Consider the following 18,514-nt stretch of genomic DNA (forward strand, 5'->3'; position numbering starts at 1 on the left):
TTAAGGGTCTTTGGCTGTTTGGTGATTATTTTGTATACTTCATGTTGTAGCCACTTTTGAGCCTAATTTTGCATCACACTTTTAACATGTTTTTATACTGATTTTAAGACTGCCATAAACTGTAAATGTTCATATTTTTGGTCCCTCTTCAGTGTTGTAGAAGGAAATTTTTCAGTTTGAGTTTTTCTTATATCACTTGCTTCATTACCCCTCTTTTGGCCCCTATTCTTGCATGCCATTTCTGCCATACCTATGCTTGCTGTTTGGCCATGTTTATAACTGTGAAAGTGCCTTTTTTGGGACTGTCTAGCTTCTGTCTTTGCATTGCATGTCCATATTGCGCATGTTTGGCATAGCTATAGGCCATTTCGGGCGCCTAATGTTGCATTTCGGGACAATTCCTTGCATTTGGTATCATTCCAGTTCATTTCGGGACTGTTTTCCCCCATATTTTATTGCTGGAATTCCATTAGGATGATTGCTATCATTTCCAAGTCATTACATCGCATTTTGTCATTGCCTCGGTTTGCGTGCCCATGTGCACGCATTTCGAGGCACCTCTTTTTTATCCGCCGGCATCCTATGTGAGTGTGGCTGAGGCTCACTCATGTTGGTATAAGCCCCTATCATGCTTCCATATCGTTGCATCACATTTTATCATTGCCCCGGTTTGCGTGCCCGTGTGCACGCATTTCGAGGCACCTCATTTTCATAGCATTTTTCCATTGCCTTGGTTTGCGTGCCCGTGTGCACGCATTTCGAGGCACCTCATTTTCATTACATTCTGTCATTGCCTCGGTTTGCATGCCCGTGTGCACGCATTTCGAGGCACCTCATTTTCATAGCATTTTTCCATTGCCTCAGTTTGCGTGCCCGTGTGCACGCATTTCGAGGCACCTCATTTTCATAGCATTTTTTCATTGCCTAGGTTTGCGTGCCCGTGTACACGTATTTCGAGGCACCTCATTTTCATAACATTTTTCCATTGCCTCAGTTTGCGTGCCCGTGTACACGCATTTCGAGGCATCTAGGTTTGCGTGCCCGTGTGCATACATTTCGAGGCATTTCATTTCCATAGCATTGTATATGTTAGGATTGTATCTTAGTTGCCTTTCAATGCATATCATGCATATTGCATCGTGTTCGGGATAGGAGTTAGCCCGGACACGGGAAACGAGGTACATTTCGTACTCCGAGTGACGGAATGTGTCTCAATTCCCCAGTCACCGATACTCCAGATTATCCATGATGGAGTTAGGTTTTAGCTGTAGTTTCATGTGCATTCATCCTATATTGAGTTGTGCATTTCGACTCCTCGGCCATCATGCCTCGGTATGCGTGATTGGTGGCACGAGGATCGAGACATGCATATATCTGTGCAAATACATTGCTATGCCCCTTTCCTGCTCTCTGTTGCAGCAAAATCAGGAATCAGCAACTTTTTGGGGCTTGGCACGTATTTCAAGAATAGATGTAAACAGAGGCTAATTGAGGCATTCCGGTGGATTTCCGCTCAAGGCAATCCGGACATGCATCATCCATCAGAAGCAAGGCAGTCCCTGGCTTGCACGCCAGTTTTATTTGCTTTCTTAGTTAATTCATTAATTAATTAGGATTCTGTAATATTTTGGACTGTAATATTCTTTTATTTGGGACTGTAATATTTGGACTGTATTATTTATTCGGACCCTCTGCGCGAGGGCATAACTGTAATAAGTGTGCGTGTGTGTGTTGTACGTCTTCCAACCCCACGTCTTTCTCCCTTTTATTTATCCGCTTTTGATAGTTAGATTAGGGCGTATTTAAATTAGCATACAGTATGACAGCATGTTTGCATCATTCATCTGTATTGCATGCACCGGGCTCGGCGCATCATACCAACTGCATTGTACTTTCAATTCCAAATTGAATAAATGATAGCTGTAGCATTCCATATGCCATCTTAGAATAGCCGAGCCTGCCATAATTGCATTTTGTATGTGTTGCATTAGGCATTTATGTATAATTAGGATCATGCATGATTTCTAATGAGTTTCTATTTTGGCTTGGAGTACTTGGTAAGCTTTATGCTTTAGCATCCTTGCATGCGTGTGAGTGCTGCCATGAATAGTATGCTTACCATGAGGCTATGTGCTTATCTGATATACCTGCCTGAATGCCTGTGGATGAAGGTTGGGTTATCTGAATTGGAATAAATCATCAAATGTTTCAAGCCTACCTGCGGGTAGCAAACCATTTTCAAAAACAAGCATGAAATGTTTTGTTCCAATTTGGGCGACCCGGTCTATACTTATATGCTGTGAGCATCACATAGTAACCTAGGCTAATAACCGGAATAAGAACTCACAATGTTTTCAAAAATTGATATCATGGTTAGTAGAGGCCGGTCTATGACCGGGCGAACGGGGGTGCTCACGAAGTGACCTTCCCCAATCGTACCCAAGTTCCCGAGCCGAGGCAACTTTGGTGATGACGGACACGTGGCCTTCTGGCACCGAGTCAGGGTTTCCTAAATTTCCCAAAATAAAATATTTAGGTGGCGACTCTGTATCTGGCAAAGCAGTCCATGTTTGGCACTACTTTTTCAAAAATCAGTTTCTCAAAATAATTTGCCGGATTTGGACTCTTTGGTTCAGATTAGGAACCGTGACATTCAAGAGTCCGAGCTGTAGTAACCCCAAATGAACAGAACGGGAGCTAACCCTCCCGGGGCGTTTGGGGGACGTCTACAGTTTCTGGCGACTCTGCTGGGGATTTAGAGAACTTGACTCGAACTCATGATATCTGTTTTTGAATACACTTATGTGTTTTTTGCATTGCATTTGCATTGGTGCGCCTAGGACACTGTGTTTGCCATCTGCTATTCCTGAACGGTTTGCCGGAGGCTTGTCTTGTCAAGGCATGACCATAAGGCTGACCGGTTGTGGGCTCTGCCAGTATGGGAACACAAACCCCGGTTTTACCGGGGCACCCTCTTTGACCATTCGACCTAGTGCATATTCGGATCCATAGTGACCATTCCAAATTAGGACAGGTTGCTTACCCGTTTATAGGTTGTTTGAAACCGCTGCGTGCGTAATGAAACCCTAGCTCCTGACACAATAGGACAGGGAAACCCTACCCCAACATAGGGGTGTTTTGGCTCTCATTTATCTGTTATGTGCTTTAGAGTGCGTCTCTACAGGAATGCATGTATCAGTATATGAGTTTGCGTATCGAGCCTGCGGGCATCAGTTCAGTACATCAGTTCAGTATCAAGCCTGTGGGCATCATTTCAGTACATGAGTTTCAGTATCAAGCCTGCGGGCATCCGTTCAGTATTATGGGTATCAGGCCTGCGGGCATCAGCCAGTATTTGAGAATCAGCTATCTGCGGGTATCAGATTCTGTTTTAGGGGACAGTGATACAGGGATAATAATCAGTGTTTGAGGACAGTATATTATTCAGTTTATTGACTGTGTGTTGATTATGCCCGACTGTGTGTCTTGCATTTTATTTTAAGCTATTATGCTGCCCGTTTATCTGTTTATTTATTTCCTTTTCGCTTTATTTATCTTTTGCTAGGTCAGTTTTCGCACGATTGCTTCCAACCCAACAGGCATTCTCCAAGCACTTTGGACACGAGGTCGTCGACTCCATCGATCTGAGGATCTAATCGACGGACAGTCAGTGTTCCATTCTCTACCCCCTGTTACTAGAAGGAAGCCGAAAAGGCGCAGTGTGTCAGAACAGAGGTTGTCAGAGCAGTGGGTTACTTCATCAGAGGACTATAGGACTGAGGTCTCAATTACTACTGTAGAAATAGACACACCAGTTAGACAGATGGATCAACAAAATACATCAGGGATGGAGGCTTTAATGCGCCAGATGCAGGAGAGCATGAGACAGATGCATGATGATGCCACCCGTCAATCGGAGTTTTCCAAACAGCAGGCCGCGATCATGGCCCAACAGGCCGAACTAATCACCAGGCTGCAACAATAGAATACAGCGTCTGCTTCACAACAAATTCCTCTTCCGGCAGGGGCTCCGTTACCTGAGCAGGCACCTACTGTTCAGAACGTCCCACCAAATGCCCAGAATACTCTGCCGCATGTCCAAAATTTACAAGAGGACATGAACCTTCCAACGGGGCCAGCTCCGCCCCCGCTTCCACCACAACTGTCCAAGGTCCATACATCCAATCACCCGGACTCTCCATTCGAGGTCGAGGTTGATCATACAGCTCTGAAATTGAGCAAACTGGAGAAGCTCTTTAAGAAATCCCAAGGGGTCAAGGCTATGCCGAATATCGGAGATGGATATACCGAGGAGGCCGTAACACTCCCCAATAGGTTCAAAATGCCACAAATCGACCGCTTTGACGGAACCGGCGACCCCATGGTCCATATCCGACTGTTTGCAGATGTCTTGCGGCCAATGAGCCTAACACGACCACAGAAGCTCTCACTATTCGGCCGAACCCTGTCGGGTGTGGCCTCCCATTGGTACGCAAGATTACAAGATGAAGTGAAGAAGAATTGGGACGAAATGGCTGAGGCCTTTGTCACGCAATATTCGTACAACACTCAGATCGAGATCACAACCCGTGATCTTGAAACGACAAGGCAAGGGCCCAAGGAATCTTTCTCGGACTTTGTGATCCGATGGAGGGCAAAGGCGTCAACAATGACTTTAAGGCCCATAGACAAAGATCAAATCCGGATGATTGTGCGCAATCTCCACCCAAAACTGATGCTGAGAATGATTGTAGTCCCCTTCCCTACTTTCGCAGATTTACATGATATGGGGGTGCAAATCGAAGACGCAATGAAACAAGGTCTGTTTGACCACGATAGAGAACAACCGAGGAGGACCTTCAACCGTAACAACAATGCGGGCCCGAGTGGCGCTGCAAATACGAGAGCCTCGGAAGTTAGTATGGTCACCACCACTCCCCCTCCCCCTCCAAGGCCCATGACTGCCACACCCTTCTCCGGCGCGTCCGGAAGCAACACACAAGCCACCAACAGATTTCAACCGCGAGGCCAAAGAACCTTTACCCCACTATATATGCCTCTGACCAAGGTTCTGGGAATATTGATCAGAAAAAATCATTTAAAACCCCTGGAACCAAAGCCATTACCGAATCCACTCCCCCCCTCATATGACCCGTCAAAATACTGTGCGTACCACCAACAACACGGTCATGACACCGACCGTTGTTACAGATTGCGTCATGAGATCCAAGATCTTATTGACAAACAGGTGATCGCACCTCCTGATAAACCCAATGTCACAACCAACCCTCTCCCACCACATAACCAAGCTCCTCCTCCCAAAAGAATTAACTTTATCCAGACTGGGGTCGCATCTTACGATCCTAGCATCTATATTACTCCCACCCACCTACCCAAGCTGGAGGTGCTCCTCCCCGATTGCACTGACTTCTTGGCATGGTGGACATCTCTAAAACCCAACCAGAACCGATGGTGGTGACCATCGAAGATAGGGCAGGGCAGATTTTGAGAGAATGAGATTGTTGAATCTGGGACTGGGCAGAATTTTGCTGGGGGAGCCTATGATCCAAGCAAGCACATCCTATCAACGAGCCGAATTGGGCTAAGCGTAGAATTGCCAGAGACAGGAGAGCTATGCATGATCCGGGAGGATGGATCTGGGCTATGGACAGATGAGCTGACAGCCGTAGAGGAGGACTTTGCTAACTTGCAATTTCTCGAGGACCAGGAACTGGGGGATGCGTCGATTAACTGGTATGATTATGAGGGATCAGAGGAGGCCACGGGATGGCTCGAAGATCAACCGGATGCAGTGGGGGAAGCCCAACCAGAACAAAGCCCGGCAGGGGCGGAAATATCAGTTGTGGCCGGAATGGCCGAAAGCCAAGTTGTACCGCCGGAGAGCGCCGGTGTTAAGAATTCCGCTCAAGACATGGGCATCATAGATATGGGAACTGTTGAACAAACAGCTGTACTGACACAGCTGGAACAAGAAAAGTTTGAGGCTACTGAGAGAGCCAGGAAGGCGAAGGGCCCTGAGGGGACTGAAAGTGCTGTGTGCACGAAGACAGACAATGCTGCGAGTACATGGACAGAGAGCACTGAGAGTGCGAGTGGACCAGAGCCAGACAGGTGTCTGTTGGCTGCCAGTGGAATGTGGTGGGAAGACGATGACTTATGTCTTGCCCACACGGATGAAGACTGGGGGAATAACCAACCGGATGACACTTGGTATCTTGATGAAGTGGACCATATGACAAGAAGTGGGCGGTACTTCAAGCCCCCACATCTGGACCAACCCGAGGCATCCGGGAAGGATAGAGAAGCGGAGAGACAGAAGGAGAAGCAGATTGAAGATGAAGCTGTGCTGAAACAGTTAAAGAAAATACAAGCAGACATCTCCATCTGGGGACTGCTAATGGCATCACGAGTACACAGAGAAGCTGTCCTATCTGCTATGGACAAGTCCAAACTCTCCATAGACACCACGCCTGAACAGCTGGTTGGGCTGGTTTTTCCGGGAGGAGGTTCCCCGGTATTAACCTTTTCGGACAAGGAGCTACCACCTGAGGGCACAAGTCATAACAAACCTCTCTATATTTCTGTGGAATGTAGAGATAAGTGGATACCGGTGGTACTTGTCGATACCGGGTCTGCGATTAACGTCTGCCCAACCAGAACGGCATATGCAATCGGGTTGAAGCCCGTGGACTTCGTCCCAACCACCCAAGTGATCAGAGCATATGACAATACCAGCAGAGAAGTGATGGGGACTGTTAAAATTCAAACCAAGGTTGGTCCAGGACAACACAGCATTGAATTTCATATCTTGGACATTCCCGCAACCTTTAACCTACTTTTGGGGCGACCGTGGTTGCACCAGGTCAAAGCAGTCTCTTCTACTCTACATCAGATGCTAAAGTACCCCCACGGGAAAGGGGTAGCGATCGTTTTTGGGAATTCATCAATCCATCCGCCGCCGGAAGTGTCCACACCCGTCTTGGAAATCGAGCACGGCACGGAGGATGTGTTTTTGTCGGGGTTCACTTTGGCCGAGGCTCAAGTGGTGCAGAATGTCATGGCTGCGAATGAGGGCATGTATGTTAGTGCACAATCCATATACCTCATGAACAAGCTAAAGCATACCCCTGGGATGGGATTAGGGAGAAGCGGCCGGAAAGGCGTCTCAGTGTTGGCCGAAGTGCCACACAACCCTCACGCTTTTGGACTGGGTTATCTGCCCACCAAGGAAGATTGGGTGAGGAAAGGAAAAGAAATGGCTGGAAGGGCCAGGGCAAAGAAGGCCGGGAAGCCATTTGATTTAATGCACAGGCCCATCTGGGGTACCCTAAACGGACGCTTCGTCCGGGAGGGGGAAGATTTTCCATTCTGCGGCTTCCCGGAGCCATGGCTAAACGCGGAGGGGACGCGCGTGCCTGGTTTTGAAATCTTCTTCGACATACAATTATCTGGGGATGACGTTGCCGAAGCGCAGACAGACCCACCAACTGAGGTTGAGCAATGTGAAGCAGTGGATCCTGAGAGCACAGAGCTTGAAATGGGGGTAGCACTGGTGAGTCTACTATCAGATCCTCCGATCGGCCAAGAGTGCTTGGGGGATAACTCTTCGGTTTCTATGATTGGAGATGAAATAGCTGCGGGCTTTCCAGCGCCGATCTTGGATGCATCTATCGCACCTTCTCTCATCTGGCAATATGAAGAAGGCTTTTTATCTAGCAGTTCCGGGTCAGGTAGTGAGCCGGAATCTGATTCTACCGAATCTTGTGCGTCAGAATCAGATTCCAGCTCGACTGAGTCTGAGTCCGGTATTCCTGGGGGTGATAACCCGGATGCCACAGTCCTGTCTAGGTCGTCTTTTTCATTTTCTTTTGAGTCTGTTGTAACAGAGGAATCTGACGGCTTGGAAGCATTTAATGAGAATGATGTGGATGTGGTTTCCGAGTATTTTTCTGTGCCTTTGATTTATTGCTTAAATCAGGATTTTCAAAATTTTGATGAAAACAGCGAGGGAGAAATCCCCCCAGTTTTGCAACGATTAATTGATCAAGAGCAGGAAAGATTTGTTAAACCTTTAATGGATGAAATCACTACTGTGAATGTTGGTACTGAGAAGGACCCGCGGCTGGTCCAGATCGGGTCCACGTTGTCTTCAGAGGAGCGCGAGCGCTTAGTCGCTTTATTAAAAGATTTCAAAGATGTTTTCGCGTGGTCCTACGAAGACATGCCTGGAATCGATCCTAAGATTGTACAGCACCGGATCCCTCTTGACCCCGAGGCCCGTCCTGTCAAACAGAAACTCAGAAGGATTCGCCCGGACTGGGCCCTCAAAATTAAGGAAGAGGTCACCAAGCAAATTGACGTAGGGTTCCTGCTCGTATCTGAATATCCAACTTGGTTGGCTAACATTGTTCCGGTGCCAAAGAAGGACGGCAGAATTCGGGTCTGTGTAGACTTCAGAGATTTGAACAGGGCCAGTCCGAAGGATGACTTTCCCTTGCCACACATTGACGAATTGGTGGATTTCACGGCAGGACACGCCTTGCTTTCGTTTATGGATGGTTTCTCAGGCTATAATCAGATAGTAATGGCACCCAAAGACCGGGAGAAGACTGCGTTCACTACCCCGTGGGGGACATATTGTTATAGAGTGATGCCATTCGGGTTGAAAAATGCTGGAGCTACGTATCAACGGGCAGCAACTACAATATTGCATGATATGATCCATAAAGAGGTCGAGGTGTACGTGGACGACATGATTGTCAAGTTCAAAGATAGAGAGGGCCACTACACCGCCTTAGAAAAATTCTTTCAGAGGATCAAAGAGTTTCGGCTGCGACTGAATCCCCAGAAATGCACGTTTGGTGTTACAGCAGGGAAGATGCTAGGGTTTCTGATCACACAAAGGGGCATCGAGGTCGACCCTTCCAAAATCAAAGCCATCTTAGAAATGCCACCACCAAGGACTGAAAAGGAGGTGCGAGGCTTTCTGGGTAAAGTGCAATTCATAAGACGGTTTATTTCTAAATTAACCTTGACTTGTGAACCACTTTTTGGTCTCTTGAAGAAAGGAAAGAAATTCCAATGGGACGGCCGATGTCAAGCAGCTTTTGAGCAGATCAAAGAGTATCTACAGAACCCACCCGTGTTGTCACCGCCAGAGCCGGGGAGGCCGTTGATATTGTACCTTTCGGTAACTGAGACTACCATGGGCTGCATGCTCGCGCAGGAGTCAGAAGACAAAGTGGAAAGGGCCATATACTATCTGAGCAAAAAGATGCTTGATTACGAGACCCGCTATACACCGCTGGAGAAGGCTTGTTTGGCCTTGGTATGGGCAACCAGGAAGCTGCGGCACTACCTGTTAGCCCACTCTGTAATGTTGGTTTCGCGTTTGGATCCCATCAAATATCTTTTCGAGAAACCAGCACTTACGGGTAGGCTAGCTCGATGGCTGCTGTTGCTCTCCGAATTTGATTTGAAGTATGTAACGCGCAAGTCAGTAAAAGGCAGAGCGGTAGCGGAGTTCCTTGCCGACCACCCGGTCGAGGGGGATGAAGCGATTGAGTATCTATTCCCAGATGAAGCCATTCTGCACGTCAAAGATGAAACTTGGACGATGTACTTTGACGGAGCGTCAAACCAGTATGGGTATGGGATAGGGGTGTTGCTGATAGCGCCTGATGATTCCCGTATCCCTTTAGCATTCAAGCTCCAGTTCAAAGTTTCCAACAATGAAGCAGAGTATGAGGCATGTATTGCTGGCCTGGAAGCAGCCCTAGAACTAGGGGCGAGACGGTTGGACGTCATTGGGGACTCGAACCTTGTTGTGTCTCAAGCAAAAGGAGATTGGAAAGTCAAGGAGGAAAGGATGATAATCTACCACCAAACCTTGGATCTGCTAATTCCTCGGTTTGAGAAGCTAAATTTCACCCACCTCGTAAGGGAGAACAACAGGTTCGCAGATTCATTAGCAACTCTATCTTCTATGATAGATATTCCGTCCGGAGTCTGGATGCGTCCAGTCATTATTGATCAGAAGTTCACGCCAGCATACGAGTCGATTTCCGCCATAGAGGAGGTTCAAGACGGCAACCCCTGGTATTACGACATCTGGAACTTCTTGGAAAAGAAGACGTATCCACTAGGGGCAAATGCCAAGGATAAGAGGGCCATCAGAAGAATGGCTTCTCAGTTTATCATCTGCGGGGGTAAGCTGTACAAAAGGGGTCATCTGGGAATGCATAAGCTCTGTGTAGAAGCTGAAGAGTCAAAGCGCCTGATGGAAGCCATCCATGGGGGGGAGTGCGGTGCACACATGAATGGAGTAATGCTGGCCAGAAAAATCCTCAGACAGGGCTACTACTGGTCAACCATGGAGGAGGATTGTATTAGCTTTGTTCGGCGATGCCACAAGTGTCAAATTCATGCAAACCACATGAACATCCCACCGTCAAAACTGTACAACATGACTTCACCATGGCCTTTTTCGGTCTGGGGAATTGATGTGATCGGAGCTGTTACCCCGAAGGGGTCAAACGGGCATGAGTTTATCCTGGTAGCGATAGATTATTTAACAAAGTGGGTCGAGGCCCAATCATACGCGGTGTTGAAAGCGTCGCATGTCGCAAAGTTCATCAGGAACAACATCATCTGTCGCTACGGGGTGCCAAACGAGATAATTTCAGATAATGGTTCCCACTTCAAGAAAGAAGTGATAGACTTGTTGGAGAAATACAATGTGGCTTTCCATAAGTCATCTACATATCGGCCGCAGACCAATGGAGCAGTTGAGGCCGCCAATAAGAATATCAAGCATATACTGCAGAAGATGGTGGAAACCTATCGGGATTGGCCAGACAAGCTGCCATTTGCTCTGTGGGGCTACAGGACTTCAATCAGAACTTCTACTGGAGCAACTCCATATTCATTGGTCTATGGAATGGAGGTTGTTCTACCCATTGAGATTGAGGTTCCGTCGTTACGAGTATTGGCTGAATGACAGATAGCCGAAGCAGATTGGCAGCAAAGCAGATTCGAAGAACTCATGCTCTTTGATGAAAGAAGACTGAAAGCACTGTTCCACATCCAAGGCTATCAACGCAGAATTGCCCGGGCTTTCAACAAGAAGGTTAAGTCCAGGAATCTGAAAGAAGGAGATTTGGTGCTCAAAGACAACCGAGCTCCCATCCACGACCCAAGGGGCAAGTTCAAACCTAATTGGACTGGTCCTTACATCATCAAAGCTATCTGGTCAGGTGAAGCTGTGGTTCTGATGGATCTAGATGGCTTGGAGTTCTCACAACCGATCAATATGGACAAGTTGAAGAAATACTATCCTTGAGAGGCTCGCTAGGCCGAAAACCCGAAAGGGCGACCTAGGCAAAAGTCAGAGCACAAAAAATTAGAAAATATAAAAACTGAGCTCGCAAGGTTGAAAACCCGCAAATGGCGGCCTTGGCAAAAGTTAGAGCGCAAAAGGAGAGTGAAAATACTCGAGTGAACCTGCGCCTGAACTACGTAAGGCTTGATTCCCATCTTTGGGATACGTAGGCAACTTCACATCGAAGTTCAGCCATAAACTTTTCCCCGATCAACTCTGTCCATTTTGATCATCTCAGTCATCTTTATCCATCAGCATTTATCGTGATCTCCGGTACAGTGCTGTTCAAACTTGGGGCAACTTTCCGTTGCCGCGACGGTGCAAAGTTACTCAGACTAGGGGCAACTTTCTGTTGCTTTGAAGTGCCGCATTGTTCTTCAGACTAGGGGCAACTTTCCAGTTGAAGGGATCTGGGGTTGTGCATCTCAGTGACAGATTTTCGGCGTGTCCAGTTCTGATCCACATCGAAAATAGTTTTGAAAAGTTTTAATAAAAGTTGACTTTGTTCAAATCAATCTTTTTACGACTAAGACCGTTTTTGGACCAAAAACGGAAAATTTTCAGTACCACAACTTTCAATTTCATTGATTTCAAAATAGAGTTCTCCTGCTCTTGCATTACAATCGAGGTTGCTTTTTAGTACATTCATAAAGAAGACTTGAAAATGCTAAATAAGTAATAAATTTAGGGCATAGTTGAATCAAGTATCTCTGCGTCCCCTCCCAGAGCTGGACGGAGCATCTGATGCCAAGCTAGGCCCAACCTGTGCCTCCTCATTGAGCCAGTCCACGCACTCATCAGACAAAGTGCAACTGAAAGAAGAAGCAGGGGCCAGGAGCTCTCTAGTCCTCCATGCCGTGGTATATCGGGCAAGCTGTGCCCCCCGGATCGGGAGAGCAGCTGGGTACTCAATCCCCTCCGGTGGGCAGATCTGATCATGGCCAAACTGACGCAGGAACCGGAACGGAAAATAAAATACGCAGTGGGTTAGACCAATTAGTTGGATCCCAATCAGCCGAGACATACTATAGCTCATTGCCGGGAGGTTGAGCCAAGGACAACGCCAAGCAATGCCGTCTGCGGGCAAATTGCACATCCAATCGAACCACCACCTTTCGTCAAGAGCATTGACTAGACGCTGCCGGAAGAAGTAGCCTCGAGCTGAATAAGCTGGGCAAGAGTCCACAACCTGCAACTTGTCCATCAACCATACCTAGGGGAGGGATGGAAAATGAGAGAATAAAGAACAGAGAGATGTACGATGAGAGAAAAGTAAGACAAGGGTTTTGTGAGAAAAACCGAGCCTGAGGGTCGAGTGATGTGAGCAAATATATATGTAAGGTTGGGTGGGAAACACTACCTGCAGCAGCAGTGGACTCCCGGCAAACCTAGTCGCCTCCCGGCGATAGACAGAATCTAAGCCCATCAAAGTCTCGGCCAAGGCCATGGCAATACAGCTCTTTCCCTCTCTCAAGCCTTGAGCGACTTCAATCAGGCGAATGCTAGCCCCGCCGAAGCCCGAGGAAAGCAGAAAGTGAGACAACAAACATAAGTAGAGGGCATGTTGCCGGAAGCCCTGCCAATAATGGTTGCTTCGGTCACCAGCGTCGGAAAAACGATGGATCAAACCGAGGATGTCCAGTTCCCCACTGCAGATCAGAGATCGAGCATCATGCGCCGTGAGCCCACACATCCGCCCTAAAGCCTGGGCGTGGCCAAAACGGAGCTGAGGCAAGATCACTTCAAAGCATTCAGATTCCATCAAAACCTGAAAATCTTCGAAAGTGGGACACATCTCTTGGCCGCTAAAGCTAAAAACATGCGTCACTGGATTCCAGAACCTTGCCGCGGCATGGAGAAAAGGAAGCTGTAGCGGAGTACGGCTCAGCGTGAATAGTGCATTCAAGCCGAAACCCCGGAAATTTAGCTTTTCCGAGCCATCTAAAGAAGAGATCCAAGATGTGATATTTTCTGCGAGGAACGCCTCCATCTTCGGCTAAAACTAAGATGAAATGAATGTTCCCGAAGTTGAAGCTTTTATAGAAGGAAAGACACTATTCACGGGGACACGTGTCAAAAATCTGGAGGCTGCAGGACTGAATGGCCGGCCAGCCACCTTTTTTTGGCTGGCCAGCCATTTACTTTTTGCAGAAATGGCCGGCCAGCTGTCTCTCTCTACAAAAAATGGTCGGCCGGCTCCCAGGGATAGCCAGCAATGCTGCAGTGTATCCTCTGGGCCCTGTTTTACTCTTCGAGGGAAAATTCCAAGCATTTCCATGCAACGGGAGAGTCAAAGGCCTTCATTTCGGATGCGTTCCGATGCCCAGATCGTCAGAAGTACACTTTGTTTTTGTTGAGTTTTGTTTATCAAGTTGTCGTTTTGCTTATCGAGTTGTTTGTCGAGCGGACGTGTTTTGTGTTTTTGAGTCATTGCTCTCTGTTTAAGCAATCTTTGTTAAAGTCTTGTTTATTTACGTTGTTGCGTTTTTGCTTATCGAGTTGTAAACTTGCTAAAGATTCTGTTATATCTTAGTAGGTTGAGTTGTTTAGTTTGTTGCGTCGGTTCACTACCTGACTTGGTGATTACACAATGCGCATTTCCATTCAATTCCTTTTTTTGTGCGAAATAAATTGATGCGATACGATGCTAAAAGTTTAAAATACAAACATCTTTTCAAAAGCTATTTCATTTCATCATGCTTTACAACAAACAAAGGTACAAGTTTTACAGAAAATAAAACTGCCTAACAGTGTGCAAAGTGCTACAAACTGCTAGTAAAAAGAAAAATAAAGCAGGAAATAGCAACATCAAAGTCCTCGGGAGCGGGAACGAGAAGCACGCCTCATCCTCTTCTGCGGGACAATCTCCACACCATCATCTGAGTCAGAGCTGTCATCCTCAGGATTCCCCTCAGCCTCGCCTCTATTCCCCGAGCCAAAACCGGAGCCCCCCTCCTCAACAGATGTCTCTGACTGACGGTCGGTAGCCTCCTCCTCCTCCTCAGCATCCTCCTCCTCCTCATCAGGCTCCACCTCCACAACGTGAGCCCTACGTCTGCGGACAGGCCCCCCTCGAGCTCCTCGAAAAGGCCTAGATGGCCCAGATCCTCGGGAAGGCCGAGATGGCGCCGCTCCCTGAAAAGGCCCAGATGGCCCAGCTCCCCAATGAGGCCCAGGTGGCCTGGTCTGCAGCTGACCGGACCATGAAGGCATCTGAAAACAAAGAGTTCAATTCAAATACGTCAGTCCAAATATATACATCAGATACAGATGCAAGCAAAGGATACATAAAGTGGGTGCATGTTAATACAGTGTACAAGTGGGGTGTGTGTCAGATGTGCTCTACACAAACGGTCTATCGATGCAGTAGAAATCAGCATGTCATCAGAAGTATGATAAATGCCAGAAAACTGAAGGGTACCTGGATGCCCGCGACAGACAACTGTGCCTCCCTACGCAGGACCATGCCCTCGAGTGTGGCCACCAGTCCAACCACCTCCTCCATGTACCCTCGCGATGGCTGCAAAAATGAGCTCATAATCATCAGTGAACAGAAGAGTATCTAAACATCCGAACGATGAATGAAAAAAAAAAAAAATGGAGCATACCGGCGGTGAGTCCGGATCAATGGCGTATCGATCACTGGGCATCGGAGGCTCTAGTGGAATCGGAGTCAGAAAGCTAGCTCCGTACTGCCATGCCATCAACTCAATAGGCATATCTGGCCATCCGGGATGAGGATGAACCGACGGAGCCGGAGGAACCGGTCTACTCCCACCTCTAGATGTACCGGCCCTGCTAGTAGAAGGGGCGTCTGCAGCCCGAGCCCGAGCCTGGTCCGAGGATGACATACCGGCAGGCCTTATCATCGGGATACGAGCTTTCGTCAATGGAGGCATCAAATATATGTGACGGTAAGTGGCGTAGTCCCCCTCCTCAACATGTAATAATGCATCGCTGCCCAGCATGGCGCCGACTACCTCTGAGTAAGAGAGCCTGTCAGCAGTCCGCATACTGGCTGGGGGTACTGCGGGAATATCCTGAGAAAGATACCCCCATACCTGGCGCAGAAAGCGCTCCCCCAGGAACCATACCCTACCAACCGGCCCTTCAAGCAGGACCCTATACTGGGAAATGTCCGACGCTCCGGTATACTGAAGTCGGAGGTCGTCACCCAGGGACACCCAGGGCTGCCATGTAATCTGCGGATGATAAATGCATAAACCAATCAGAAATCGAGAATATGCAGAGCAAATCAAAGATGAGAATGAAAAGAACTGAAAGTTCTGAAGTACCTCTGAATGTCGCACAGTGTCGAAGTACTGTCGCAGGCGAAGGAGGGTCTCTCGAGGTCTCGGCCGGTGCGGGCCCTCGAATATCAATGAATACGGGGTCATGGGAATCCCTACCACCTCCAGCTCTGGGGCTAACGATGGGAAGTATACATAGACCCATAACTGAGAAAAGCAATGCAGAATGTAAGCACGAAATGCTGAGAGCAAAATACAGACTGTAAAAGTGCGCTGTGTGTGTGCAATGTACAAGTAATGAGAAGCAGAAATGTAAATCAAGGGGACAGAAAGTACCTCCCAGGCTCTCCAGTAGCCGCCAAGCAAATCGCCCCGCCCGCGGGAGGTCGCGCTCATATAAAAGTAAAGGGTAGCCAGGCCGGCGCCACCCCAGTCATATCGATGGACCTGTGATAGGTCGACTAGAGCGCTCAGCAGGTATAGCCCAACGGTGTTCCCTCTGTCGGCGAACAGGGTAGTCCCGAAGAGGAACATCAGGAAACCACGGGCATACTGCTCTGTCTCCTCGGGAGTCTCAGGCACCATCTCCGCCCGCCGGAAATGGGAAGAGAACCAAGTGTATCGGACTCTCCCTGAAACCCTATCAACAGGCGGGCGAGCCCCCAACAGATACATCCAGGCGGCCTCCCACTCGCCCATATCCTCATCGTAGGGGATGGACCAACCTCCGACGTCTAAGCCCGTCAATACAGCGAAGTCAAAAGGGGTCATGGTCATATCCCCGGTAGCAGAGAAATGAAAGGAATTGGTGGTGTCCCACCATCTCTCTACCAGGGCCGCCATCAGAGTCCTCCTGGCAGGACAACGCGACAACCCGACGCAGAAGGGCCCGAATCCTGCCAAATCTACCAAATCCCGGACACCCTCTGAGAGCTCGGCATACCAATCCCGCGCGATGGTAGATCCATATCTCCGCACACTGCGGGAACCAACCTGCATTCAGAATGAATACATGTGTCAACAATGAGATGAAATGGGCTGTGTGCCAATGAGATGAAATGGGCTATGTGCCAATGAAATGAAAGGGCTGTGTGCCAATGGAATGAAATGGGCTGTGTGCCGATGAAGTGAAATAAGCTACATGCAAATTCTAATCTGGGCTGCGTGTTCAGAAAATTTGAAGTTTGGGCTGCGTGTTCAACTTTCAGTTAAATTGTGGGCTGCGTGTTCACTATCTACCTGGGCTGCGTGTTCAGAAAATTTGAAGTTTGGGCTGCGTGTTCAACTTTCAGTTAAATTGTGGGCTACGTGTTCACTATCTACCTGGGCTGCGTGTTCAGAAAATTTGAAGTTTGGGCTGCGTGTTCAAACTTTCAGTTAAATTGTGGGCTGCGTGTTCACTATCTACCTGGGTTGCGTGTTCAGAAAATTTGAAGTTTGGGCTGCGTGTTCAACTTTCAGTTAAATTGTGGGCTGCGTGTTCACTATCTATCTGGGCTGCGTGTTCAGAAAATTTGAAGTTTGGGCTGTGTGTTCAACTTTCAGTTAAATTGTGGGCTGCGTGTTCACTATCTACCTGGGCTGCGTGTTCAGAAAATTTGAAGTTTGGGCTGCGTGTTCAACTTTCAGTTAAATTGTGGGCTGCGTGTTCACTATCTATCTGGGCTGCGTGTTCAGAAAATTTGAAGTTTGGGCTGCGTGTTCAACTTTCAGTTAAATTGTGGGCTGCGTGTTCAGTATCTACCTGGGCTGCGTGTTCAAAAAATTTGAAGTTTGGGCTGTGTGTTCAACTTTCAGTTAAATTGCGGGCTGCGTGTTCACTATCTACCTGGGCTGCGTGTTCAGAAAATTTGAAGTTTGGGCTGCGTGTTCAACTTTCAGTTAAATTGTGGGCTGCGTGTTCACTATCTACCTGGGCTGCGTGTTCAGAAAATTTGAAGTTTGGGCTGCGTGTTCAACTTTCAGTTAAATTGTGGGCTGCGTGTTCACTATCTATCTGGGCTGCGTGTTCAGAAAATTTGAAGTTTGGGCTGCGTGTTCAACTTTCAGTTAAATTGTGGGCTGCGTGTTCACTATCTACCTGGGCTGCGTGTTCAGAAAATTTGAAGTTTGGGCTGCGTGTTCAACTTTCAGTTAAATTGTGGGCTGCGTGTTCACTATCTATCTGGGCTGCGTGTTCAGAAAATTTGAAGTTTGGGCTGCGTGTTCAACTTTCAGTTAAATTGTGGGCTGCGTGTTCACTATCTACCTGGGCTGCGTGTTCAGAAAATTTGAAGTTTGGGCTGCGTGTTCAACTTTCAGTTAAATTGTGGGCTGCGTGTTCACTATCTACCTGGGCTGCGTGTTCAGGAAATTTGAAGTTTGGGCTGCGTGTTCAACTTTTAGTTAAATTGTGGGCTGCGTGTTCACTATCTACCTGGGCTGCGTGTTCAGAAAATTTGAAGTTTGGGCTGCGTGTTCAACTTTCAGTTAAATTGTAGGCTGCGTGTTCACTATCTAATCTGGGCTGCGTGTTCAGAAAATTTAAAGTGTGGGCTGTGCGTTCACTTTCAAATCCGGGCTGTGTGTTCGACAAATCAGTGTTTGAGCCGTGTGTTCTAATGTGGGCTGTGTGTTCGCAATTAATTAATGAGCCGAGTGTTCAGAAATTCGAATGTTGAAATTACATGTTCAAGATGTAAGCAAAGTACTATGTCATAAGCTAAACTGCATGTTCAAGCATGGCAAAGGTGCGAAATGTAAAACACAAAAGATAAGGTAAATACCTCTCGGGCCTCGTGAGAGAGATGCTGCTCCGGCTCTCTGAGAAGCAGATCCCCGGGTGCTCGCTCGTCAAAACTGGTAAAGTGACGGAAGACAGCGC

At 47.8% G+C, this 18,514-nt stretch overlaps 1 long non-coding RNA gene across 1 annotated transcript; it reads right to left on the bottom strand.

Annotated features, from left to right (window-relative positions):
• Nucleotides 1-14,502: 14,502 nt before the first annotated feature.
• Nucleotides 14,503-15,109, bottom strand: LOC145801766 (uncharacterized). The gene is made up of 3 exons (XR_014343417.1): nt 15,010-15,109; nt 14,823-14,921; nt 14,503-14,614 (listed from the first exon to the last, which is right to left on the bottom strand). It is a non-coding gene; the product is annotated as an uncharacterized LOC145801766 (long non-coding RNA).
• Between the last annotated feature and the right edge of the window lie 3,405 nt (nt 15,110-18,514).

Source organism: Camellia sinensis, chromosome 10, assembly GCF_055761805.1.
Source record: "Camellia sinensis isolate YWXY chromosome 10, ASM5576180v1, whole genome shotgun sequence".
NCBI classification, from domain to species: Eukaryota; Viridiplantae; Streptophyta; class Magnoliopsida; order Ericales; family Theaceae; genus Camellia; species Camellia sinensis.